A 13,288-nucleotide genomic window follows, 5' to 3' on the forward strand; every position below is an offset into this window, starting at 1 on the left:
TCTTTGAAATATCATTTAGAATCATCAAATGTTATTTCTTACTTACCAATACATTGTATACTTCATGCCCTTGGTTAGTCTATTCACTGTACGCTAACGGGAAATTTTCGAGGTGTAACATTCTTCCTCACTTTTGGAACACTCGTCCTCGAATGTTAAGCACTCGGGGAATTCTACAAAAATTTTGCCAAAGTTTCCCCTATAATATCGCACTACCACCCTGCCACAATAGCCCACAATAACATTGTCTCACAGGGCCACAACACAATAACAATATAAGTTGGCCCCACACGACCCATATGCTTAAAAAGAAAACATACATACCTCATAATCCCGATGTTTCATCGTGGATCTCTTCTGGGGGATGAAATAAGTGCGGGTATTTGGATTTCATACTCTCTTCTGCTTCCCAAGTCATTTCTTCTCGGTTATTATTTCGCCATAAGACTTTAACTGAGGCTATTTCCTTATTTCGAAGTCTCCGTACTTGCCTGTCTAATATGGCAATGGGCACTTTTTCATAGACTAGCTTTTCTGTCACTTGAACATCATTTATTGGAAAAATCTTCGTAGGATCTCCAACACACTTGCGGAGCATTGATACATGGAAAACTAGATGGACTGATTCAAGTTTTGGAGGCAAGTCCAATTCATAAGCTACTTGGCCCACCTTGCGGATAATCTTATAGGGTCCAATGTATCGAGGACTTAACTTTCCTTTCTTACCAAATCTCATCACCCCTTTCATTGGTGACATCTTTAAGAATACCCAATCATCAACTTGAAATTCTAAGTCTCGCCGGCGGTTGTCCGCATAAGACTTTTGGCGACTTTGGGCTGTCAACAATCGATCTCGGATCACCTTGACTTTTTCTACTGCTTGTTGAATCAACTTATGGCCTATTAGCTGTACTTCTCCCATTTCAAACCATCCAATTGGGGATCTACACTTCTTTCCATATAAAGCTTCATACGGAGCCATTTGGATACTGGAATGGTAGCTATTGTTGTATGCAAACTCAATTAGAGGTAAGTGGTCTTCCCAACTACCACCAAAATCTAGAACACATGCCCTTGGCATATCCTCCAAGGTCTCTATGGTACGTTCGGCTTGTCCATTAGTTTGCGAATGAAATGCCGTGATGAGCTTTATTTGAGTACCTAAGCCTTCTTGGAAAGATTTCCAGAACTTAGCTGTAAATTATGCCCCTATATCTGTGATAATGGATATATGGATACAATGGAGTCGCACAATCTCCTTGAGATACAACCTTGCATAATCTTCTGCTGAGTATGTGGTTCTGACTGGAAGAAAATGAGCTGCTTTCGTAAGTCTGTCCAGGATCACCCATATGGAATCTTACTTTCCTCGGGGACGGGGTAACACCCCGATGAAATCCATATTGATCACTTCCCATTTCCAACTAGGGATTTCCATTGCTTGCAATAATCCTCCTGGCTTTTGATGTTCGATTTTCACTTGCTGGCAATTTGGACATTGAGCTACAAATTCTGCTATGTCTCTTTTCATTCCATCCCACCAATAAATTAACTTGAGATCATAATACATCTTTGTCGCTCCTGGATGAATATAATACCGAGAATAATAAGCTTCTTCTAGAATTTGGCGACGTAATTCTGCAACATTCTGAACACATAGCCTGCCTCGGTATCTAAGAATTCCATCCATAGAAGTTTCAAATGGGGACTCCTCGTTTTCATGAAATGTGTCTCTATGATGGCTCAACTGAGGATCTTCATATTGACGCTCTTTCACTTCCATATTCAAGGACGAAACAGTGGGATTATTAATACCAATCCCTGCACTACCTGAAACAACTAAACGTACTCCCAGATTAGCTAGTTAGCGGAGCTCATGAATTAATTCGTTCTTCTCCGGAGGGACTTCACATAGGCTCCCCATCGATCGGCGGCTAAGCGCATCAGCTACTACATTTTCCTTCCCGGGGTGATATAAAATACTCACATCATAATCTTTTAATAATTCTAACCACCGCCTCTGCCGCAGATTCAACTCTTTCTGTTTAAAAATGTATTGAAGACTCTTGTGGTCTGTATAAATATCAACATGCACACCATACAAGTAATGCCTCCACATCTTTAATGCATGAATAGCTGCAGCCAATTCGAGATCATCAGTTGGGTAGTTCTTTTCATGTTTCTGCAGCTGCCTCGAAGCATAAGCGATGACTCTCCCGTGCTGGATTAACACACATCCTAACCCAACATCGGAAGCATCACAATATACAACATAACCATCTGGCCCTTCTGGGAGTGTTAAGACTAGAGCTGAAGTTAACCTATCTTTTACTTCCTGAAAGCTACGCTCACAAGCATCATTCCACTGAAATTTAGCTGACTTCTGGGTTAGGTTCGTCAATGGGGCTGAAATAGATGAAAATTCCTCCGCGAACCTTCTATAGTAACTTGCCAATCCCAGAAAACTACGGACTTCTGTAAGCGTCGTAGGTCTTGGCCAAGTCTTCACAGCTTCAATTTTCTGAGTATCAACCCGAATGCCATCATCTGAAATAACATGACCCAAAAATGTCACAGAATTCAGCCAAAACTCGCACTTTGAAAATTTTTCATACAATTCTCGAGTTCGAAGAATTCTAAGAACAATACGTAAATGGTCGGCAAGTTCTGATTCTGTGCGAGAGTATACCAGAATATCGTCAACGAATACTATTACGAATAGATCAAAGAGAGGCCTGAATACATTCATGAACACTGTCGGAGTATTAGTTAACCCAAATGACATCACCCGCAATTCATAATTGTCATATATCGTTCTAAAAGCTGTTTTGGGAATATGTTCTTCTTTAACTCTCACTTGGTGATAACCTTACTTCAAGTCTATTTTGAAAAACCACTTGGCACCTTGTAATTGGTCAAACAAATCATCAATCATTGGGAGAGGATATTTGTTCTTTATCGTCACCTTATTCAACTGCCTATAATCGATACACATCCGTAAAGAACCATCTTTCTTTCTCACGAATAGGACTGGTGCTCCCCACGGTGATGAACTGGGTCTAATAAACCCCTTCTCAAGAAAATCTTTCAACTGTGCCTTTAGCTCTTTCAATTCTGTCGGAGCCATTCGGTAAGAAGGAATAGAAATAGTCTTGGTATCCGGCAACACATCAATAATGAAATCAATCTCTCTTTTTGGAGAAAGGCCTGGAAGTTCATCTGGAAATACATCCGGAAATTCATTCACTACCGGAACGGATTGGAAAGTTGGCGACTCTACTTCGGTGTCATGAACTCAGACTAAGTATAAACATAGCCCTTAGCTATCGTCTTTCTTGCCTTAAGGTAGGAAATAACATACCCCTTGGAGATGTTGTGTTACCCTTCCATTCAAGCACAGGCTCTCCCGAAAATTGAAATCGAACTACTTTTATTCTGCAATCAACATTAGCATAACATAAGGCCAACCAATCCATACCCATAATCACATCGAAATCTAACATTTCCAGCTCAACTAAATCAGCTTTAGTCTGGCGGTCACATATCATAATTACACAATTTTGTACACTTGTCTAGCTATCACGGGATCACCAACCGGAGTAGACACCTCAAAAGATTTAATTGGCTCGGGTTTCGCCCCAATACAACCAGCAACATATGGAGTAATATAAGATAGGGTAGAACCCGGATCTATCAATGCATACATATCATGGGAAAATACGGATAATATACCTGTATCCACATCCGGGGAGGACTCAAGATCATGTCGTCCGGCTAAAGCATACATATGGGGCTGAGTGGCACCTGAAGTAGATGCTCCCCCTCTGCCCCTACCTAGACCTACTGGGATCTGGGGAGTCTACCCTACTAGGCGCACTGAAGAGGAACCAACTGCTGATCCTGTGGGCTGAACCCCACCTCTACCATACCTCGAGGGATAATCATGCATTAAGTAACCAGTCTGTCCACAATCATAGCAAGCATTTGTGCCCTAGCGACATGGCCCCGAATGTAATTTTTTGCACTGGCTACATCATGGGACTGGTGGTTTCCTCTGGCTATAATCACCCCCAAACTGGGAACCTGAAGCTCTCGAACTCTGACCCTGTACTGAAGGAACGGAGCGGTCAAATCTCCTACCTGCAAATCGTGGAGGTGCACTAGTCGCTGAATGGCCTGAGTGTTTAGGATATGACTGCCTCGATACCCCTCTATAATCAGTACCTGCCCCCATAGATCTGGCCCTCTTGCTTTGCCCTCTATTAATATCATGATCACCCCTTTGTGGATGTTGTTGTCTTTCTAAATTCTAGGCATGGGCTTGAATGCGGGAAATATCCATCCCGTCTTGCAACGAAGCCGTCAAACAATCCTTAAATAAATGTGGCCCTAAGACACTTAGAAACCTGTGCACCCTATCTCCCATGTCGACCACCATAGTCGAGACATATCTAGCCAATGAATTAAACTGAAGGCTATAGTCCCGAGCACTCATATTTCCTTGTTTCAAATTTAAAAATCTATCTGCTCTAGCTCGGTAGACCTCGGGTGGCAAACAGTGGTGGATGAAGGCATCTACAAATTCTTACCAAACGGGAGGAGGCGCATTCTCTTTTCTTGATGATATCCAATTATTGTACCATAATACTTCCACATCTCAGAGTCTATAAGATGCCAACTCCACAGATTTAGTTTCGGAGCCATGAATAATCTTTAATGTTCTCAACATTTCATCAATAAAACTTTGCGGGTCTTTATCCGGCTTTGACCCAAAAAACTCCGGAGGATTCAAACTCATGAAATCACGGGCTCTGGTACTAGCTGCACGATCACTTGGACCCGCATTCTGCCGCTGTGCCTGAGCGGTAACTAACTGCATCAATAGATGAATAGCCTCAGTCACTTGTTGACCCGAAGTAGCCGGTGGAGGAACTGGAGGCATAGGAGTTGGACCTGAAGCCCATTCTTGTTCTTCTAAATTAGGCGGAGTGGAAGAAGCATTAGATGAATCCTCATTATGTGATTCCCCTCTTCTACATTTATTGGTGGCTCCCTTTCTACCCGTCTTTTCATCATAGCCTTGCCCTTCTGGGCAGCTATAGATTTTCCCTTTGGCGGCATCTCTGAAATCATAACACACTATTAGGGAGGAGAAAATCTTATACACGGCTCTATCACACGATCTTGTAAGAAGAAGAATAGTAATTTTTCCTAAATGCCCTGTAGCCTCCTGTTTATTAGTGTGGCACGCAACACACAATAAATACGACTCTACTAGACACGGCTTGTAGACACTTCCTAGGACTGAACAACTCTGATACCACTTTTGTCACGACCCGACTAGGGGCCATGACAGGTACCCGGGGCTAACCACCGAGCACCGCTCATACCATTACCCATCGTACTCATCAAGCTTTCATTCATTAATCTTATACTCAAGTCATAGAAAAAAAAACCTTTTTCACTTCGTAACATAATTACCTTTATATACATAAGCCCTTCGGCTATCAAAATTATGTACATACAATAAGGACATCGTGAGACCATACTACCCACATATACGTATCTAAGAGCCTCTACTACAGTGCTAGACATAGGGACGGGATAGGACCCCGTCATGCCCAAAACATGTATATACACAAAAGAATAAATCAATGGCACCTCCAGAATAAGGGGGTGCTCTCAAAGTCTGCTAGTAGCTCCTACGAGTCTGGATCACCTCCCTGCCTACCTGTGGGCATGAACACAGCGTCCAAAGAAAACGGACGTCAGTACGAACATTGTACTGAGTATGTAAGGCATGAATGAATTGAATTCAATAGAGGAATCATAAGACATAAGATGGAGATATAACCTGCTTAACCTTTAAGAATGGATGCATTTCATACATATATCTTATATAATCGAATTACATATATCATCATAGCACATACATCCCTATATCATATATATATCATCATCGTTAACCCGCGTCCGGGTAACCTACATATGCCGCCCACAAGTGGTGATCATGTCCGGCCTTCTAGGAGCGGTGGAATCATAAGCAGCTCGCTTTAGCAGTGACGTGTTCGGCCATTTGGGCACGGTGGAATCACAAGCAGCCCGTCTTTACGATGACCTGTCCGGCCATTTGGGCACGGTGGAATTGTATCATCGTGAGCACATCATAGACTTATCATTATTATACATCCCATAGGCATATCATGACCTTATCATAACTTAGCATCATTATGTCTTTATCATCAAAACATACATTAGAACTTGAAGGAAACTATGGCTATGTCGGGATGACATAAGGTCATGAATCCCCGATTACATTATGAAGTGATCATAATCATCATATCTAACCTTGAGGGGACTAACATTTTAAGGTGAGTGTACACAAGGAAAAGCATCAAAGGAACCATACTTAGGATCATCAACCTCATGGACATCGTACCTCACTTTAAGATTCTTTATACTTAACTCGTCGTTATCATTATCATGCTCGTATCGTATCTCCTTTCTTTATCATATGCGTGTGTAGCTCTTTATAGTCATGGACTCATAATTTTCGTTATTTAGGAAGATCGTGGAAAAATAGAAAGATTCATGCCATAGGAGTCATGCCATGGAAGGAAAGGATTAGCCTTACATACCTTTTTCGTTTAACAATTCAATCACTTGGTTGTTCTTCTTCAACGCTCACGTTTCTACCTTCAAGAGAATTCGCATCAACATTAGCTAATCGATTATATGAACGCGTTACTAATGCTAGAGAAAATTGGGTAGAATTTCCATTATTTATACAACTTTCCTCATTTTACATATCAACTCCCAAACATCCATAACAACATTCACAATATTATAAACAACAATCATCATTCATCTACATTATCCATATTTCACAATTTCACTTCAATTCGTCCATAATCTTGGTCATACTTCACTATTGCGTTTTCTCACATATATACTTATCCCATGTTCTAAATGTCACTTATAGCATACTTATAATCACAACATAAAAATATTCATGACTCATTCCAAACTACTACTCAAAATGTCATTATTCTTACATTCATGACCCATTTTCTATTTCCTTCTACAATCCAAGTCTTTCAACCTCTCATTACCTTAAACAACATGGAATGATCATAAAACTCACCTTAGATAATGGAAGAATAATCCTTGAGTGGAAATACTCTTCTTGCACCAAAACCCTAGTTCACTTCCATTGGAATTTCTTGGCTTAGATGAACTTCAATGACTTTCTTACACTTGATTTTGTTGGTTTGATGAAGTTAGTCATAGATTTCTCTTGGGTTCTTGTGGATGAAGAGTGGAGAGGGTTCTAGAGAATTCTTGAAGTGTGAAGTGAGGAAATGAAATAAATGAAATAAGGTTGGTCCCTTATATTTAATTTAGAACTGTCCCGACCAGATTCTACGGACCAACATACGGTCCGTATAAATTATACTGGCTGTATTTATGGCCGTAGATTTGGTCCAATGAAGACTCCATTCTTGGCACAACATACGGCCTAACATACGGCCAGTATGTTTTATATGGCCAGCATGTTGGGCCGTATAATGCCCAGCTTTCCGAAGTTTGTTCTCGTCGATGTGTTTGACCTCCAATCCTTATGGAACCTTGTTGACACTTATTTAAAACCTCATTACCAATCTAAGGGACATTATAACTCTTCTCCAAAATATCATTACGCTCTCATTAATTCGATACTCGTAAATCTTACCCGACACACAACATATACCTTGCTTTCCTTTACAACTCCCGTCTTCTATCTCGAATGTCTTTGAAATTTCATTTAGAATCATCAAATGTTATTTCTTACTTACCAAGACATCGTATACTTCATGCCCTTCGTTAGTCTATTCACTGAACATTAACTGGAAATTTCTGAGGTGTAACAGATACTTTCAAAGAAATGTTTTAGAATGATTTCAATTTAATTTATGGGAAGAACCTTGGAGGGGAAAAATGATTAGTGATTAAAGGAACTGGAATGAGTTGCATTCGAGATTTCAGAATTGAGATTTATTGAAGATACAGGGAAAGTTGACATTAAGAACTCATATACAGTAATACAATTTATAGATTGGTGAGTAAGAGATAATCAGGAGATATTGATATGGGAAAGGAAGTTAACGAGTAGGGGAAAGTTTAACTCTAGAAGTTTTTATATATATGCATAAGATCAGGACGGATTGATGACGGGTTGTACTTATAGTGGAATGTTCTACAGATTTCTAGGCACATACTATAAACAGGCAAAGGGAAAAAAACACTTTAAGAGCAAAGGAAATCAAGAAGGACCTTGAGGAGGAAAGTAAGAGAAAGTACGTTGATGAATTGGTTAAAGGAAGTTATGTGACCATTGACAATAAGAGGAAGTCTAATAAGTTTGTAAGGTTGGCCAAAGGTAGACATTAATAGTATAGGACAATGGACTTGAAATAGAGATAAGATTACAAAGGAAATAAGACAATCTTAAACAGTATTGGGATATTTCGTAAGTGAGGTATTAATAAGCGATGTAAAAGATAACTCATGAGTGGTCACATTAAATATTATGCGTGCCCTTATGATAAATCTTACGATATGTTAAAGGTATTGATTGACTTGGGCATTGAAGTTAAGGTAGCCAATGCTACAGGACAGGTTGATATTGTTTTCTCCGAATGTTAAAGTAGGATAATCATGATGTAATAATATTGGGAAAAATAAGAATACGTGTATACAAGAGTAAGAAAATTATAATGTCATGAGAAGAGGAGAAAGGTAAGCAATGGAAGTATGTTTCTAGTAAGGGTCAAGTAAGGTTTCCAAGAAAGGGGTTAAGGCGACAGTAAAGGCAAAGAGCCATCTGGATAAATTTCTAAAGTAAGTAAGTAGAAAGGATAGAGTATGGCAATATGGAATAAACGACGAATGTGATGATTCTGGAAATAGATCTTGATAAACAGGATTGAACTATAATAATGACGGACATGGATATAACCTGAGAGGGAATAATCAGATTTTAGGAAAAGTGCCAAGGGATTTTTGACTCTTAAGGTACATCCGAGAGGATAAATATGAAGCCATATTGATACATTCACTTAGAAACCGGAAAATCCCCCCCCCCCCCCCCCCCCTCCCCCTAAAAGGCGATCTTAGGAATAGAAAGGATTCGTATTTCTAATAGAATATTCTACGAATTCCTGGGCCAATGTTGTAGAATGACAAGGGGGGAAGAGCGCTTTATGAGCAAGGGAGGTCAAGAAAGACCCTAAGGGAAAACGTAATAAAAGTGGACTAATGAATTGGCAAAGGAAGTTGTGTAGCCATCATGGTGAATAGAGGATAATAAGCTAACAAGTCTGGCCAAGGGGAAAAATATCGGTAACATGGGATAAGAGTCTTGATAAGGAGTACAGAAATTCGATCATAAAGGAAATAGAATGAATGTACGGGGAATGTATAAATATGAACATGTTGTAGTATCATAAGGGAAGATGAGGACTCGACGCAAGGAGAAAGAAAAAGGTGTACTTCATCAAGATTTCATGATAAGAATAGGAACTGACAAAATATTAGAAGAACTATGAAGCATGACTGTGATGCAAACATGTAGTTAAGAGAACTACGGGACAATATGAGCTAAACTAATGAAAGGATGAGTCGTGGGAATGAATAGTAGAGAGTATCAACTTCTAATGGTATAGTATAGATATAAATCTGAATTTTGAACTAAGAGCAAGAGGGATCTCAAGGACATTAGTAAAAAGGTAGTTATGAAGGAATATTAGGGCTAGAGGTCAGACACTCCACAAGGAGTCTAACGAAGTTTGATGTCACCATTAATTCATTAGCCTAGGGGACTATTAGTTGTGAAAGGAAGAAGTGATAAATAAGCATGTGAAGTGTGTTCGGTGTGTGTAGACATCTAACTTGATATAAGAACTCAGCTAGCAAAAAGGGAAATAAGTCACACCATGCGATGACAAGAACTCTGACATTATATCGAATAGAGGAGTGAAGGGCCACTAAAGTTAGCTAGATGACTACCAAAGACGGTTAATATTCGAATATTACTGGTATATGAGGACATCTTTAAAAAAGGGGGAGAGAAGAACAAATTCAGTTCTGAGATGAACTACAATATTCCCAAATTCAAAAAAAAAGTGGGAATGGATTGAATACAAGTATAAGGGACAATCGGGACTACTAAAAAGAACTTGTAGCAATAGAAGAGATGAAAGCTTTAAAAGAGGAATATTTATAGGAAGTTCAATCATTTTCAAAGGAAAGGAAGATAGTGTGTCTATGGATAGCAATACAGCAGTCCTACCTGAGATTAGGAAGTACCTCCTATGTCAGGAAATTCCAAGTCGCCGGTTATATCAATTGTGAGAGTGTATGACATAGAACCATATAAACTATAGCCGTGATGAAATAGCCAACAAAATGGTGTAAGGACAATGATAAGGAGCCAAAGAAGAATAGAGGCTAATTTAAGTCTCAAATGATCACCGGTACAAGAGAATCATGGACTTAAGAAGAAAGCATACTCGTATTGAAAAGAAATTATGATTAAGTAGGATTTTTTCTTAGTTCCATGTTTACCAGTTTAGTAAGTAATTATGTTAAGATCGGAGGAGAAGAAATTGAAGGAAGAGTTCAAATATGAATTTGATCATTTCTTGAGTCATAAATTAGCTTGAGCTGTGATTATTAGTATATTATGAGTATAATCTTGCTATGAGGAATAATAATGATGATGAGGAAGTATTATATACAAGTATATAAGGGATAGTGTTGAGGTCGTTGTTATGGATTGATTATGAAAAGAAGTCTAGATGGACAATATGAAATAAGATAATCACTGAGAATAATAAATCACTAGCAAGGAAATGCTATTACAAATCATCTGGGTGCTACCATAGATGGAACTATGATGATCATGTGAAGAATTAAAGAGTCCGACCAAGGAATTAAAAGGAGATGATATGGTATGTATATAAGGTTGACTAGCACAAAAAGGGATGATCTAAGATAGCACCAAAGAAGCAAGCAAGGAAAGGTGCCATATCTGAACAAGAGAGTTTGTCTACTAGTAGAGAAATAAGGAGCAAGGCAAAAGATTACAACAATTAAGAGTACTCACAGATCTGCGGGGAGCCGTTGCTATCATGAGTTAATACCACCTTAATGGAAAACGGTCCCTGGACGGTAACTAGATATCAGTTGACAACTGGGTACATACATAAGAACATGAGGATATGGAACTAATAGACGAGTTCGACAGAGAGTTAGGGGAACATCAAAGAACACTGATGAGCTCATATTATAAGAATATGAAGATCAGGGTCTAAAGCAGGACAACCATTTAAAAAAATCAATGACAGCATCGTAAGCTCGCAAGCTACAATATTTGAGGACGAATGTTTCTAAGGAGGAAGAATGTCACACCTCAAAAAAATTCGTGTCGTGTGCGTTATGTGTAAACTAACGTAAGCTCGGAGAGGTCATGGAGCCCTTATAAGTTTAAGGAATACTCTTAGCAAGTGTTAAGCAAGTGTCTACACGTTCCGGGATCAAGAAAATCGAAGAAAATAAGTTTGCCGAAAATTTTGAAAAAAAATCGACAGAATTTTGGGTCAACTTCAGAGAGGTATATCTCCTGGTATATCAGGAGTTTTAAGTGTTTCAAGAGCCTAAAATGAAGTTTGTCGAGTGTAGTTTGCAACGCAATAAACCATTCATCAATACAACATCGGAGTAGGGAGTTATGGGCATTTTAAAACGGACTGCCAGAGCCTGCGTACCTATGCGGAAATTATAGAAACTACTTAAAAAGGCCACTAATTTCGGACCCTCAGTCCAAAGCGAATTGGACTACTATATATACCCTCTTAAGTCATCTAAATCACCTCATTTTTCATCATTTCTCATCTCCACACTTATTGTCACGACCCAACCCCGTGGGCCGCGACTGGTGCCCTACTTAGGCACCCCAAACAGACTCACAAACCAGATCATCATATTAAGACTCATTCAGACTTAACATACGTTGTTCGAACTGAAAACTAATAGCAGACGTCACACGAACATTGATCGAACACTTATCTTAAGCGGTCGCCCGTGCAGAACAGTCATATCAAAATCAAAAAGGTGGCGGAATATACATCGCACAAATGCACACACACACGTACAAACTCATGGGCCGTCTTGGCCATAGTAGCGTACGGGCCGCTTAAGAACGCAAAACAGATCCACATACAAACACACCGGACCCACGACCCACAAATATGACTACAGGCCTCTAAAACAAAACAGAACATGCGAACATATGACGGGACAGGGCCCCGCCGTACCCACACAGCCACAAATGTACAGAACACACGCACAGCAAAAGGTATGTACCAAAAGTTAAGCTCCGGATCAAGGGGAGCCCTCCAAAATAGCAGAATAGGTAGCCTAAACCGGAGGATCACCCGAACGAGCTTCTGTACATGCGGGCATGAAACGCAGCCCCCCGAAGAATAGGGGGTCAGTACGGGAGAAGTACTGAGTATGTAAAGCAGAAGGTACATGAATCACAATCATAACTGGAGTCAGAAGGAACAAACACAAACGTCAAAGTAGCAAATCAAACCTGTACGGAAGATAAATGTACAAATGCAAATAAAAGATCATGTATAGGGCTTAGGAACATGGTTACCCCCGACGCTGGTGCCACAACACATCATACTCCAGAAGTTTTTCAAATCTCCGTACAGTCTCCAGACAAATCGTATCACACACATATCACATCATCAGAACATGTCAAATGCCATATCACATCATAACTCCATAGACGGTAACCGGCCCTATGGCGAGGCCTCGGAAACCGTAACACATCATACTTCTGAATATGGTATAGCGCGCACGATCACAAAGCCGGCCCGGGTACCGACGAACGAAATCATAGCGAATGGCACGAACGGAGTAGTGTAGAGACCATATGCATATTAAAAGTAAATTACAGGACTCGACATATAATTACATATAGGCATATACCGACGCCAAAAGGCTCGGAGTAGGAGTCAGGTCGATCAAAATTAATGTATAGAAGTTACGAAGTTCCAAACTGCAAAACCTTTGAAAAGCAACTCCCAGATAATTTTCCGAAAATCTAGTATCATTCATAGTGCAAAACGTTCCATAATGGTGTAGGAGATTTCAAACGGACCTTTGAGTCATAGGCAAACAATTACTTTTCATATCGGACGGAAGTGAGTCAAACAAATCAAATAAGGGAAGCCTC

Source organism: Lycium barbarum, chromosome 6 (genome assembly GCF_019175385.1).
Source record: "Lycium barbarum isolate Lr01 chromosome 6, ASM1917538v2, whole genome shotgun sequence".
NCBI classification, from domain to species: domain Eukaryota; kingdom Viridiplantae; phylum Streptophyta; class Magnoliopsida; order Solanales; family Solanaceae; genus Lycium; species Lycium barbarum.